We start from the raw sequence: 12,477 nt of genomic DNA, 5'->3' as shown, positions 1-12,477 counted from the left end.
TAACAACCGTTACCCGAGTGATTCGGTTGGAAACCCCGGCGAGTCAATACTTTGAGTTGAAGAACAATTTATTTCTTATTAAATATAACAACTTATGCATGACATGTGTCACTAATCGTTAATTGCGATCACACATGTAAGATGTTTTATCCCATGTGGGCATAATGATTGCTTCACCGCTGTTTGTCTGGTGTTCTAGGCACACCGTTCGCACTGCTTCCAGTCCATTTATTACCCTGATTTGTTCGAAGACGATGGTTTTATTTGCAGTTATGCATGAAACGTCGCCAGTACTTTAAATGAGGTGCATTTTATATCGCAAATGACTGTATTTTGCGATCTATTATTCTACAGCTTATTTTAACAACCCATCTAACAGGTCCATAACCGTATATAACCGCTTTTATTACTTGCCCAACGTATGTATGTCTGGTGCTTAATCTGATATACTTTTGATACTTTTTGGATACGACTAGAGTCCTGTTAGCTGTAATAGCACTGCATATGTAGGAGGATGTTATTACATACATATTAGGGAGAATTCAAACAGTGTCAAACGCAGGTCCCCTCTGTTATATCACGCATGGCGTTTGACAGATGGCAAATACCTGTGCATCGATATGACAAGGTCATGATCAATACACACATTACGCAACCATGACCATAGCCGTTGATTGAAATAAAGGACACAATATATATGCATATCAATTGACTGCTTCAGTAGCACTTGGCTCTGACATGGTAATGTTTTACAGCAGCAACGGGCAATCGCCAATGTAGCAGACATTGTCCCATCCATACCTGTATAGTCGAGTGCCAAAAAGATCAATAAAAGGGATGAATTATCATAAATTTTGAAACACTGCCTTGCAACGGAGGGAGAGGAGACTACATGTAAATGATAGTCTTCAGACAGCTAGCGAAACGATTTTATGGACTTAGACATTGTTTTGGGTAGAATTCAAATAGTGAAAACGGCCAGCAACAAATAAGAGTAACCTAAGCTATTGTTCTCGGTGAAATAGTCCATTCAGGGACATAACAGCTCATTATGATGAATAGCTCATTTATTTCGCGCAAAATGTTGTTTTCCATTATTATGTCGACATTGTTTTTACTTCTATTGTGTATCTATCTTTACAAGTGTGCCCAGTTCCCATCAAACATAAAAGATATATACGTTAGCAAAACCATAATGATTGTAACTCTTCAAAGTATTGCAGTTTTTTTTCCTACTAGTATAACAAACTGAACATCACTGTGGCACTACTTAGAAGTGATACAGATCATGTCCATGTCTAAATCCATTGTGATGTCTTGTCTTTGGGTAGTTTGGCAACCCTGACTGTGTTTCCTGAACAGCCAAATGAATAAACACCGACGATGCACTTCAAAATCCGTTTCCTATAAATTATCAATTATGAGACACATACATGTAGCTGGATGGATGTATACGTATCCATGGTGTTATCTACGAGAAACATCCTGCCAATTACCATTTTCAGTCTTTCAATTTACGTTAGTACAATAGAATATGATCTGCTGAACGAAAATTCATTGTTAATGGTTCAATTGTAACAAGCTTACTACATTAATTAGATAAAGGGGATGGAATGGGCAAGATAATTACAATTAAGTCATGTACACTCAATATGCCATCCTACCCATATCTCGATTGATTAGTTTATTTTGTATAACTATCTACCCATTGACCACTAACTTTTTTGTTGTACGTATTTCTATAGAGTCACACGCCCTTGGTACGAATGACAAAAGACCTACAAGCGCGAAGCCCTGAGCACGGATTACTTCCTTGATTCTCTGCAAATTGTTGTCAGCAAATGTCGGTACACGGATGTGTCTGGGGAAATATTCTCATCCACTCCCCTATATTAGTCAGCCAAAAGAGCTTTATTTGTCGTCGTTGAAGAAACGCAGGACCCACAGAGAACGATATCAGTCAGCTAAAAGAGCTTTATTTGTCGTCGTTGAAGAAACGCAGGACCCACAGAGATCATAAAACTATGCGATCCTTCCAAAGCATGAAAGTACCATTATAATACCGTGTGAGTGCATGGGCCCACTTCAACGCCATCTGCTCCGGTTTCAACGGTGCTTAATCATGACGTTGCCTTTGACAAACGCCATTGTCAGACTTTCTAGCTTTAGCAAGGTGGTTTTCGGAGTGCACCTACTTGACATCGTGCATACACATTATCAGACTATTTAGATTAGACGCTTTTAGCAGTTGCCAACTCCTGCTATTTCGGACGAATCCGCGTGTTTAAGAACCCTTAGATTCCCTACTGCTTTTGTGTACAAGAACATACGATCCTTAGCACCCACATGTGCGGTGCAATGCTGTTGAGGACCCCAAAAGCATGAAAGAGCTTATGTTAAACACTTACCGATTGCAAGATGTAGTCCGTCTTGTTCTGCTCTATGTATAAAGAAACACTCGCTAATATCAAGGTTTTGCAACATTCAAAAGGTCCACTCTCCGGGCGCGACCACCCTGCCCAGCTCACGGACTCCGCTAGAATTACATAAGAGATCTAATGATGCTTGCTATGATATGAAAGCGCCGTGATGCCGCAAAACGTCGTGTGACGTAAAATATAGTCATCTACCGTGAGCTATTGGTATACCAAGTTATGATGTATCATGAACTTATGCATCAGTGAACGTTACGCAACTGTGAATGACAATATCGACTGTTTGCTTTTCTTAGACAGCTTTATAGGGCTCGGAAGTCCAATGATAAAGGCTTTATCCAACCATGAAGGTGTGTTAAGTATTGCATGCGTTGCCCTTTTGCTGCTTGTAAAGGTCGACATACAGTAAGCAGGCTTGTTCGATGTTGCACAGTTCTAATCATCCCCTGACTCATGGAAGTGGCTACTGACAGGATGATCCTGTCAGCAGTAGAAAAAATTGCACTGCTGACAGGAGGATCCTGTCAGCAGTGGAAAAATCTGCACTACTGACAGGATTATCCTGAGGTGTTGAAATTTGGCGGTTAACAGGACATTAGACACGAACCACCACTATAACCTTCCTAAATACGTCCCATGCATCGGTTTACGCCCAGATGAACACAATTAAAATTGTGAAACATCCAGTAAAACACCAATGTCCGTTGGTACAGTAGCATATGCCAACAATTCTTTGAAAAAAAAGGAAAACCCTGTCAGCAGTTGAAAAATCTGCACTACTGACAGGATCATCCTGTCAGCAGTAGAAAAATTATGATCCTGTCAGCAGTGCAAATTTTTCTACTACTGACAGGATGATCCTGCCATTAGCCTAAGGCCTGACTCATATCACCACAGCTTGTTACTAGCCCATCACCTCAAATGTATAAGACAGTATTATTAAAGTCAAAGGTTATTTCTCCAAATCTCTTGAAACTTTCCCATCACGATGGATATCCCTTTCGGGACGTGTGCACCGTCAAATTGCCTTGGACAGGATTGACATCCTGAAATTGCCTGTACTATGGGTAATTTTAGCGTGGCCCCATCATTGACAGTTTTGCGCACTGAACCGTAAATACTGCATTTGTTAATTTCGTTTACATACCAGACGATTTTTTTAAGACATACATTCATGATGTAATGAGTTAATCGATTTACTAAAAATGTTGATCCAGTATTAGATGTTTCACAAATTCTTATTTCAGAAAAAAAAGAACTTTATTGCGCGGCCTTTGTAACAGGTGCGATGTATGGCAATTTGTATATACATGGCAGTTGAACTATTGCTCATAGTAAAATCAAACATTATTTTAAAAGGAATTTATCTAATTTATGAATAACAATAAAGGCAATCTAACTATGCATGTAACTCTAGAACATTGTGCTGATAATAGTATACTGCGTCAGTAATGTAAAACGTTGTCTCGCTTTTGTATATGAAGCTGAGGAACACGAAAGAAGGGGAAAATGTCATCAGCTTCCGGGGGAATAATTTTGTGATCAGAGCTAATGTCACCCACCCAATACGACCATTAAGGCAGTGTCCCACTTTTCTAAGTCTACTTTAGGAACTCCTGTAGGGCTGCTGATATGCTCTTGATGTATAGCTGGGGGGGTACTATTACGTTTGGCGACCCTAAAGCTTCCCATTTTGCTTCTTACGCATGTAGTATGATGTGCCCATTTTCAAGTTACATACCCCGTTTACAATGCTGCAGATTCTCTTTAAGTTTGACTTTATATATATATATATATATATACATATTACAGACAGGTTATCAGCTAGCAGAGGGGATGTAGTTCCAATTTTTAAAAGGTAACAAAAGGTCACATAGATACTGCAATAGACAGTTAAGATAAAATAATTAAATTGTATCCAGTTACTTGAATAACTGTCATTTGGATGTCTAACCTGCATCAACGTCACCTAAGTAGCTAACGTGATGTTTTCTTTCTAGATATCTGGCGTTGGTGTATTAGCACTTTAGCAGGACAGCTAAGATTCCCATGTATGCATGGTTTCTAGCTGCCCTTAAGGACAGAACACGAGGTTTTCATCACTTTCATCCATGATGAAGTGAGATGACCGTCGTTGAAGGTCCCTGTCACGAGCAATAGATCGTCTCATTTCCTGCTAGTAATAAAAAGGCCAAGAATAACTGCTATGTCAGTGGCAAGGGGATAGTTTACCTGAGTAGGCCCTGCAGCCCGTATATGCTAGCAATAGATAAAGGTTTATCGGAAGCCAACTATGTTATGATGAAGGTTGGGCTAGTTCAATGAGACAGACCGTTTAGAGTGTCTGAGTGAAATGATACATTTACACACGGTGTATGTATGTACACGTAGGTTGACCACATCTTCCTAACTCTTTCATATCCTTATTACAAGACAAGTAAGTGCGAGGTATTGGTGGTCTCTCTGGTTCATGCTGGTCAAAATAAGTTAGCATTGTAATGAATATTGCCCTCTGGCTTTCATACCTTCCTGGAACAACCATTAGTTATTTCCACAACAGTCTCTGGCTGAAAACAATGATGCCAACTGGTCCTAAAAGATAGCGCACTGCAACCATGTTAGAGTGGGTTTCTATTTTTGTGGAATTCCGGAAGCACTTCGGTGCTGTTGTCACTTAGGAGGGAAGTCAGCCACTCGCTTTAAGCTACCCGCTAGAACATAAAAGCCCACCTTTAGTCAACCTCCGCTGTTTAGATTTATATGCAGTCCACTTTGGTACCTTAATCTTGATGGTGTAATCTACTTAAAGGATTAGGGGACACCTGGTGCACATCCAGAGGGTACTAAAACAAATCTCTCCCCCAGGCCATCTATGTAGCTACCATGCTATAGGCGAGGCTCAGCCAATGCTTTTCCCACAGTCTATGTTTTCGTACGCTACATGGGTCTGATGTGAGAGACTGTGTCCAACATACCATAATGATATTAAGAACGAATTCCACTTTATAATGGATTGTCCAACTTATGATAAACCGACAAAATTTGTTACGTTACAGTGTGCATGAAAACCGATACAGTTTTACCACATGCAAAGTTATTCAATATTATATCATCATGCCATGTTTATATATCTACCCAACGTATGGAGACAAATCTACCTAAATATGCAAAAATGCACGAGACAATGTTATACATTCCTGGCACAGCATACTATTTTCAATATAATGTGCTAGAGTATTAGCATGTATAGTAAGATTGTCTTTCTTGTTATTCATAAAGTGGATTCAGTTCTTTACAATTGTGATTTTTAGAAATAGTTCAACTGCGGTGTTTGCACAAGTTGACATGCATTGTATTATATTTTTACAATTGTCGCACAATAAAGTTCTCTTGCTGATGTACGAATGCAGCGATCCTGCCCTTCAATAATCGGCCTTTCCGGGTGTAGTGGAGACTAGGCTGTAGCTCAACAAGCATATAGCAATATGACCGGCAAAGATGACCTAATTGATTCCCTTACGTCGTAATTATGCCCTTTGTCAAAGCAGGAGCTTTTCCTTCAAAGTCGATCAGCTATACAAACGATGAGCCACCACAGCACCGTCCATGAAACCTACATCACGGCATCTTCAGAATCCTTCGGCAGAAGCCTTTGTACCCCTGACGTATGGAATTGATCATTGAGGACATAATAGCTTTTCTTGAACGGAAAAGTGGGGTAGTTTATTTTACTATGCAATTCGCTCAACACATGTACAATCGAGTTGCCCGGCGTCCTTTGGAAGTGATGAAACAATTCATTCTGCTGATTCGCCTGTGGCTTTTTAAGACATGTCTCCTTCTTCAAAATAGCAAAATAGGTGGATTCCATATTTCCAGATGGAAGCACGTCACCTCTCATAACCCGCCAGTCTACTAAATGGACACTGCTAGCTGAAGTCATAATGGCCTGATTTGACCTGTTTACTTGTAATGCATTTAATACATTACGGTCTAGTCTGATGAGAAGGGATGACTTCGTTTAACCTCTAGCTTAAGGGTAGGCAATTTACGGGGAAAAGACTACGACCCTGTAACCAATGACAAATCGGTTAGTAACCCGCATCTAGGTCTACCGGACTACTGCCTGGTTAACGGTACAGCTGATAGCAAGCTGCAGGTAGCCCACGCACCCCTTGCAGGATGATAATCTTATTAGAGTAACTGTGCCGTGCATATTAGATTAGGAAACTTGTTTTACAACGTAGTAAAGTTGTAATAGCCTCATGCAATTGTTAATCTTATTTGTTGTCGTCGACATAAACGACCCGTGCAGTCTCAAGCAAAGCAATTTTCGTTCTATTTATATATTGATCAGCCGACATATTCTATTGCCTAACTGCAGAGATCCTTTCTTCTCCGACCCAGTTCTTTTATAGACACGGATCAAACAAAATTGCTTGAACGATCACTTCTCGACGGGCTTTGCTATTGCCAGGTAATGGTAAGTAGATAAGCATGTGTAATTTATCATCAAGTGCTGCGGGTACAGTTCATAAACCTGTGTACATATACATCTGCATCGTAGGCCAGGGCCTCATAAAAAAACAAATGCTACAATTCGATATTGAAGGACGATCTGGATAATTTTACCTCGCGCTACAAGCCATTCATACTTCATCAATTATTGCGTTTTCACATCTTGAACAGCTAGCTGTGTTCTGAGATTTGTCAAAGTTGTCAGAGGCAAAGGCTCGAGCTCGTTAATCGATTGGCGAGGACTATGAGACACCGCCCCTAAGTTTCTAATCCTAATGGTTGATTGCGGTCTCTGATTTATCCTTGATATATTAAGGTCCACGTCGTAAACCAAATGGAGAATCTACTCCCAGAGATGATTTACACCAGCATGAAGTACATAAGTCTAATAGTATAAAGACACTGCAGCAGACGTCGTTGCCGGTGCTTTAGGTTTCTGCATGTCAGAGCTCTTTCCGTAATGCTATTGGAGTCTGATCGTAAATGGCAACCATGCTGTATTCATACCCTCATTCCACTTGGACAAAGGCCTCGCCGCGACCTAAAATCTTACAGATCTAGATCGCTCAATGAATTTCATACATAATAGACTAATATTCTTATGATTTTGTGTTTTCTGCTGTCCTTTCATCCATACCTTTAGACTATAAGTAGCAGCGAGAGCGCAGGACGATCGCCGTCTAGTGGAATGGGGGCCTTACCGATAACATGAATCTACTATTACCTACAGTTGAATGTAAAAAAAAATCTATTGATGATTGTAATATTCCAATATATAAAGTTAGTACTAGGAATGTGGTATACGTTTGAACGGCCGAATCACTTATCTGGAAAGCAATCAGTCAGAAGAATTAAACACCCATGCTTTGCCTGGCAATGATTATCAAAACACATTCTGTAGTTAGGAAATCAAAGTTCATCGATAATTCGCTATCTTGGTCGTCTTACTACATGAATTACTGCCTTAGGGATGTTTTCCATCGCCAAATGAAGTGGGTGGAAGTGAGAAATTGACCAGGAGGTAGGAAATATGTCGTCCAATTTTAGCCTAGAGAATTCAATGGCAAGGGTCATTTCGCCGACCAGCGTGGTCTGCATAGCTCAGATCAGCCATCAATTTTTACCGGGTGCCACTTCGCTCTTTAGTATTGAAGATCAGCACCTCCATGGAATTGAAAGATTAGACAGGTGATTAAAGTTTGATTGACCCTTCCGCCTTCTAATCTGACCTGACCTGTTTTACGCTTTTCCTGACAACAGAAAGGTCGCATAGGACCTGGTCAATGTGTTGAGTACGGAACTTTATAGACATCCGTGGCTGTCACACCACAAGCGGAGTTGTCCACCCCTTTCATGCATAAATTACTCCATTTACAAACAAAACAAAACAAGATAACGTAAATACGAAAGTAGGCGTTAGCTACTCACCGGGGTAGTCAAACGACACTCCTCCAACAGAGAGCTGTCGACACCACATACGTTACTGTCCTTGCCCTGCAGATGTACCGGCGCATCCTTCACCTGAACACAGCCGGGGATAATTCTAGCACCCCTCTTCCTTCCCGGATGGTATTGTCACTTCTGGAATGGTATGTAGGATGTCCCGATAAATGTGCTATCTGTCATTCTAAAGGTTACATAATAAAACGTCCAATAGCCATTCCAAAGAATACGTCTTCCCCGCTTAAGTGCCATTGGCACGAAATAAGAAAAAGGCTTTCCTACCTTATCTATCGTCTCCCTAGACTCCCACAGCGTGATTATGCAGATAATCCTGAACCATTTTGGGCTCCCTGCGGAATACAAAGCAGCAGAATGAGCGCATAGCAAGTTTTCAAGATCGTTAATTGAAATTGAGGCAGGTAGATAAGTACTCGCAATTTTCTTAATGCTTTTAAGTACGATATGAACTATGAGCAACAGTAATGAGAATGTGGACATACATTAACTCATCGAGGCAATAATCAAGACTGATTGCATCTTTTACCATCTAGAAATGAAATATCACATATGCGTGTTCCTAACTCGTATAAAAAAATACAGCAAATTTCATGAAATCCCAATATGAAAATTTCCTCCTAATGCATGAGATGCTACGTTACGTTGTAGTGTAATTTATATGAGCTCCACATGGATATTGGATTGTATGATAAAAAGCAACACGTCTAGAAGATGCCCTTTTGGGTGGATGTGCTAAAGCTTTACATAGCTAAGAAGTACATTTCCAGTGATAAAGAGGAGTTATTTAAACGAGTACAATTGCGAGAACGACACAATATTAGACGCCACTCTCGTAGCACTACACTAATAAATTAGGGAAAATGATGCGCAGATGGAAGACTGCACGAAATCCGACTTTTAAGGACGCCTCATGTGTAAAGTTTTGTTTTTACGAAAGCGTGCCTTAACGCATGGTTTACGAATGTGCGCAAATTCAGCAGATTATCCAGTATATAAATGTTCTGTTTTGAAAGTGTATGCCTTCGAGTTTCTGGTGATATTTTTCTTCGGGGGGGCGGGGTCCGGGGGAAGTGATTTTGCCATTAGCAGCTTGCTTTAATTTGCCTGTAAGGTTTTAAGAGAAAACTTTGGAATATCATTACTCACTCAGAGTACGATTCGCCAATGGTAGTACGTGCCTGGTAAGTCTGGTAAATTACTAGACTATCCTGTCATTTAAACACTATTGGTAAATCCCACTGTTCGTGCAGTTTTTATATATCGATCTGAAGGAAGGAATCTCCATGACTGATGAAGGTAGTTCTAGTAGAGGAGAGTTCGACTAACAATTAATACTAGGTGCTAAATCACGTACAAAATAATCAATAATCAATAGAAAAATTACCCAAATGATTAAGTGGTAAATAATGGGAAATTAATACTGTTGACATTTATTATTAAGTGAAAGCGAAAGTCTTCAGGCATATATTAGATGAATTTTGAAAAAAAAATTAGGATGAGTCTTATTATTTTTCTGCCAACGAATATGACTCGTATATAGCCTTCTTATACATTCATACAACAATACGTCTGCCAGTAAGGTATATATATATATGTATATATATTCACCTTACTCGCAGCCATCATAACTTTTCCTATATTCAGGACAGCATAGCATTCTAAAATTACCTTTAGGCACCGGCATTCGATCTTACTTGTTATGGTCGATAGCAAACCTTTTGATTTTGATCAATCATCCATGCATTCCTTAGATATATATAGAATAGGGGCGTATCTTCCATCTTTGGTGTAGCTAGGCGCATTCATTATCTTGGAAGTTTTTTTCCCTATTAGTTTTGCTCCAACTACTGGCTTTCACCCATTTTCCTTAAGAGGCTGCAACCGCTGAGTGAACAAATATTACACAGCTCGCTCAATGAATTTCAAAGATAAAGAACTATTTCTTAACGTTTTGTGTGTTTCTGGTCTTCTGGAAAATACATTTTTATTGTCAGTTACATCATGTTCCATTTATGAAATCAGGGGAAACACAAATCCAATTTTTGTCGCTGTACGGTAGCTCAGTGTTCGTCGTCAAGTGGAAAGATGACTTTAAGAGGCGTACCACATATAACAAGTACATGACTCGCTATACAGGCATACTCTGCAATATTGGCAACGTGATGGTCGATCAAGATCGTTATTTTCTCTTACGATAAAGCGCAAAAACAGAACCTATTGCCACAGATGAGGGGGAAAGGTAATTACGGAAACGGATGAAAAAGCACGACATTGATGTTGAGAGGCAAAGGTGTATTTAGCGTAATGGACAAAAACGTGTCTGATGGAGTTTTTCAGGCCGGGTAAGTTGCGACTGAATTGCCTGGTACCACATTAAACCTAATCGTTTGAACCAACATAAGACTACAAGAGTTATAGACCTTTTACTTGGAATAGATTTTACTATAATTTTACCTGGCGTAAGGTATCGTATCCGTGGTGAAAGCTAGACATGACGCACAAAAATACGTCTTCCTTTTAGCTTGTCTTTACATCTACAAGAAATGGTACGTCATTATCTTCGCCGAGTACTTGTACTCGGGGAAGATTATGTTTTCGGTTGAAAAATCTGTTAGGTGGGTCTGTATGTATGTCAGGAGCATAACTCAAGAAAGCTTCGATGAATCTTTATGATTTTTGGTAGGTGTGTAGTGGTTGTGCCAAGGAAGGTCAAGTTCGAAAATGGTTCCCCTTGCGTTTTTTAACAGTACTGCAGCGGACTTTGAATTTTTGTGTGTTTGTATGTAGGCAAAAAAAGTGACGGAAACGTTGATGGATCTTCATAATTTTTTGCAGGTATGAAGATGTTGTAAAAACGGAGGTCAAGTTCAAAAATGGTTCCCCTGGCATTTTTCGTTGGTGCTGCAGCGGGCTTTGTGCGGATCTGTATTTGTATGTCGCCAGCATAACTCAAGAAGCTGTCGATGGATCTGTATGATATTTAGTGGATGGGTAGGGTTTACAGAAAGGAAGGTCAAGTTCGATAATGGGCCTTCTAGCGGGTACTTAAGGTACTGCAGCGGAGCTTCAACATTTTGGGGAATATTTTCTGAAAGTGCTATGGTCATGATTTTTGTGTGGTAGATAGTTCATGCTATAGGAAGTAAGTTGTGAAAGTTTGGGCCCCCTAGCGTCTTGTTTGGAACTGCAGTGGATGTTTTTGTTTTGACCTTCGGACATGAATAACTTGAGAAGGGGTCGACAGATCGTCGTGACGTTTGGTATTCAGATAGCTCAGATGGTGCTTTACATAATAAACGACTAATTAGGCGAATCAGGATATAATTGGCATCATTAGTAAGGAAAGTTTGATGTATTTCATATTGGGACCCTGAAACATGTGACGGTTTCCCCGAAAACAGGTCTTACAAACAGATGGCCTGGGAAAGTAGGTCAAATAAACAAATAGAGCACAGCACTGCTCTCCAAGTAGAGGTGTGGGTCCGGCCGTTTTTTCACATGTTTAGTTTAGGCATGTTTGTCCAAAGCACGTTGGCGACATAACGAAAAGGGGACAAAATAGAAAGCCCGACAAAACACCTATAAACATGTCAAAAACACGGCTCTGCTTTCAATAGAGAGTACATTGCTCCAGAACTGCACCACTGCTAGGTACGGTTAAGTCACATTTACTATGTCTTTCAAAATGTCTATGACATGGAATAAAGATTTACTAGTATTCTATTCTGATTCATATATATTGACTGCACCATTTCATCGTCACATTCAACTTACGACACTGCAATTTCAAACCTTTGAAGGCCCATAATTTCAACATACTCATTTTTTTCACGGCCAGTTTTAACATATATCAGCACACAAGACACTTACATTGTACACTAGTCCTGTACCACCAAATGATTTTTAACCCTATCCCCCCCCCTCAAAACTTACAAACAGCACATGGTGTATGATCAAATTTTCAGGGGGTGATATCAAAGCGTGTAAATATGAATCACTATCCATGATAAGCCTTGATTATTTGGCGAAGATAATGTGTTCGAGGAACTCTAGTTGATTATTC

General features: G+C 39.9%; 1 protein-coding gene across 2 annotated transcripts in view; it reads right to left on the bottom strand.

Annotated features, from left to right (window-relative positions):
• The window catches only part of LOC136442494 (leucine-rich repeat-containing protein 4-like), a 145,115-nt gene that overhangs the window by 94,132 nt on the left and 38,506 nt on the right, over positions 1–12,477 (bottom strand). For both annotated transcript variants that reach the window (XM_066439381.1, XM_066439382.1), the window contains exons 2-3: positions 8,679–8,746; positions 8,382–8,534 (exon numbers count right to left, since the gene is read on the bottom strand). The gene's annotated coding sequence lies outside the window, so the exon portion shown is untranslated. The remainder of the gene's footprint in view (positions 1–8,381; positions 8,535–8,678; positions 8,747–12,477) is intronic.

This window comes from Branchiostoma lanceolatum, chromosome 9, assembly GCF_035083965.1.
Source record: "Branchiostoma lanceolatum isolate klBraLanc5 chromosome 9, klBraLanc5.hap2, whole genome shotgun sequence".
In the NCBI taxonomy this organism is placed as follows: Eukaryota; Metazoa; Chordata; class Leptocardii; order Amphioxiformes; family Branchiostomatidae; genus Branchiostoma; species Branchiostoma lanceolatum.
This window is presented reverse-complemented; position numbering and strand designations above follow the sequence as displayed.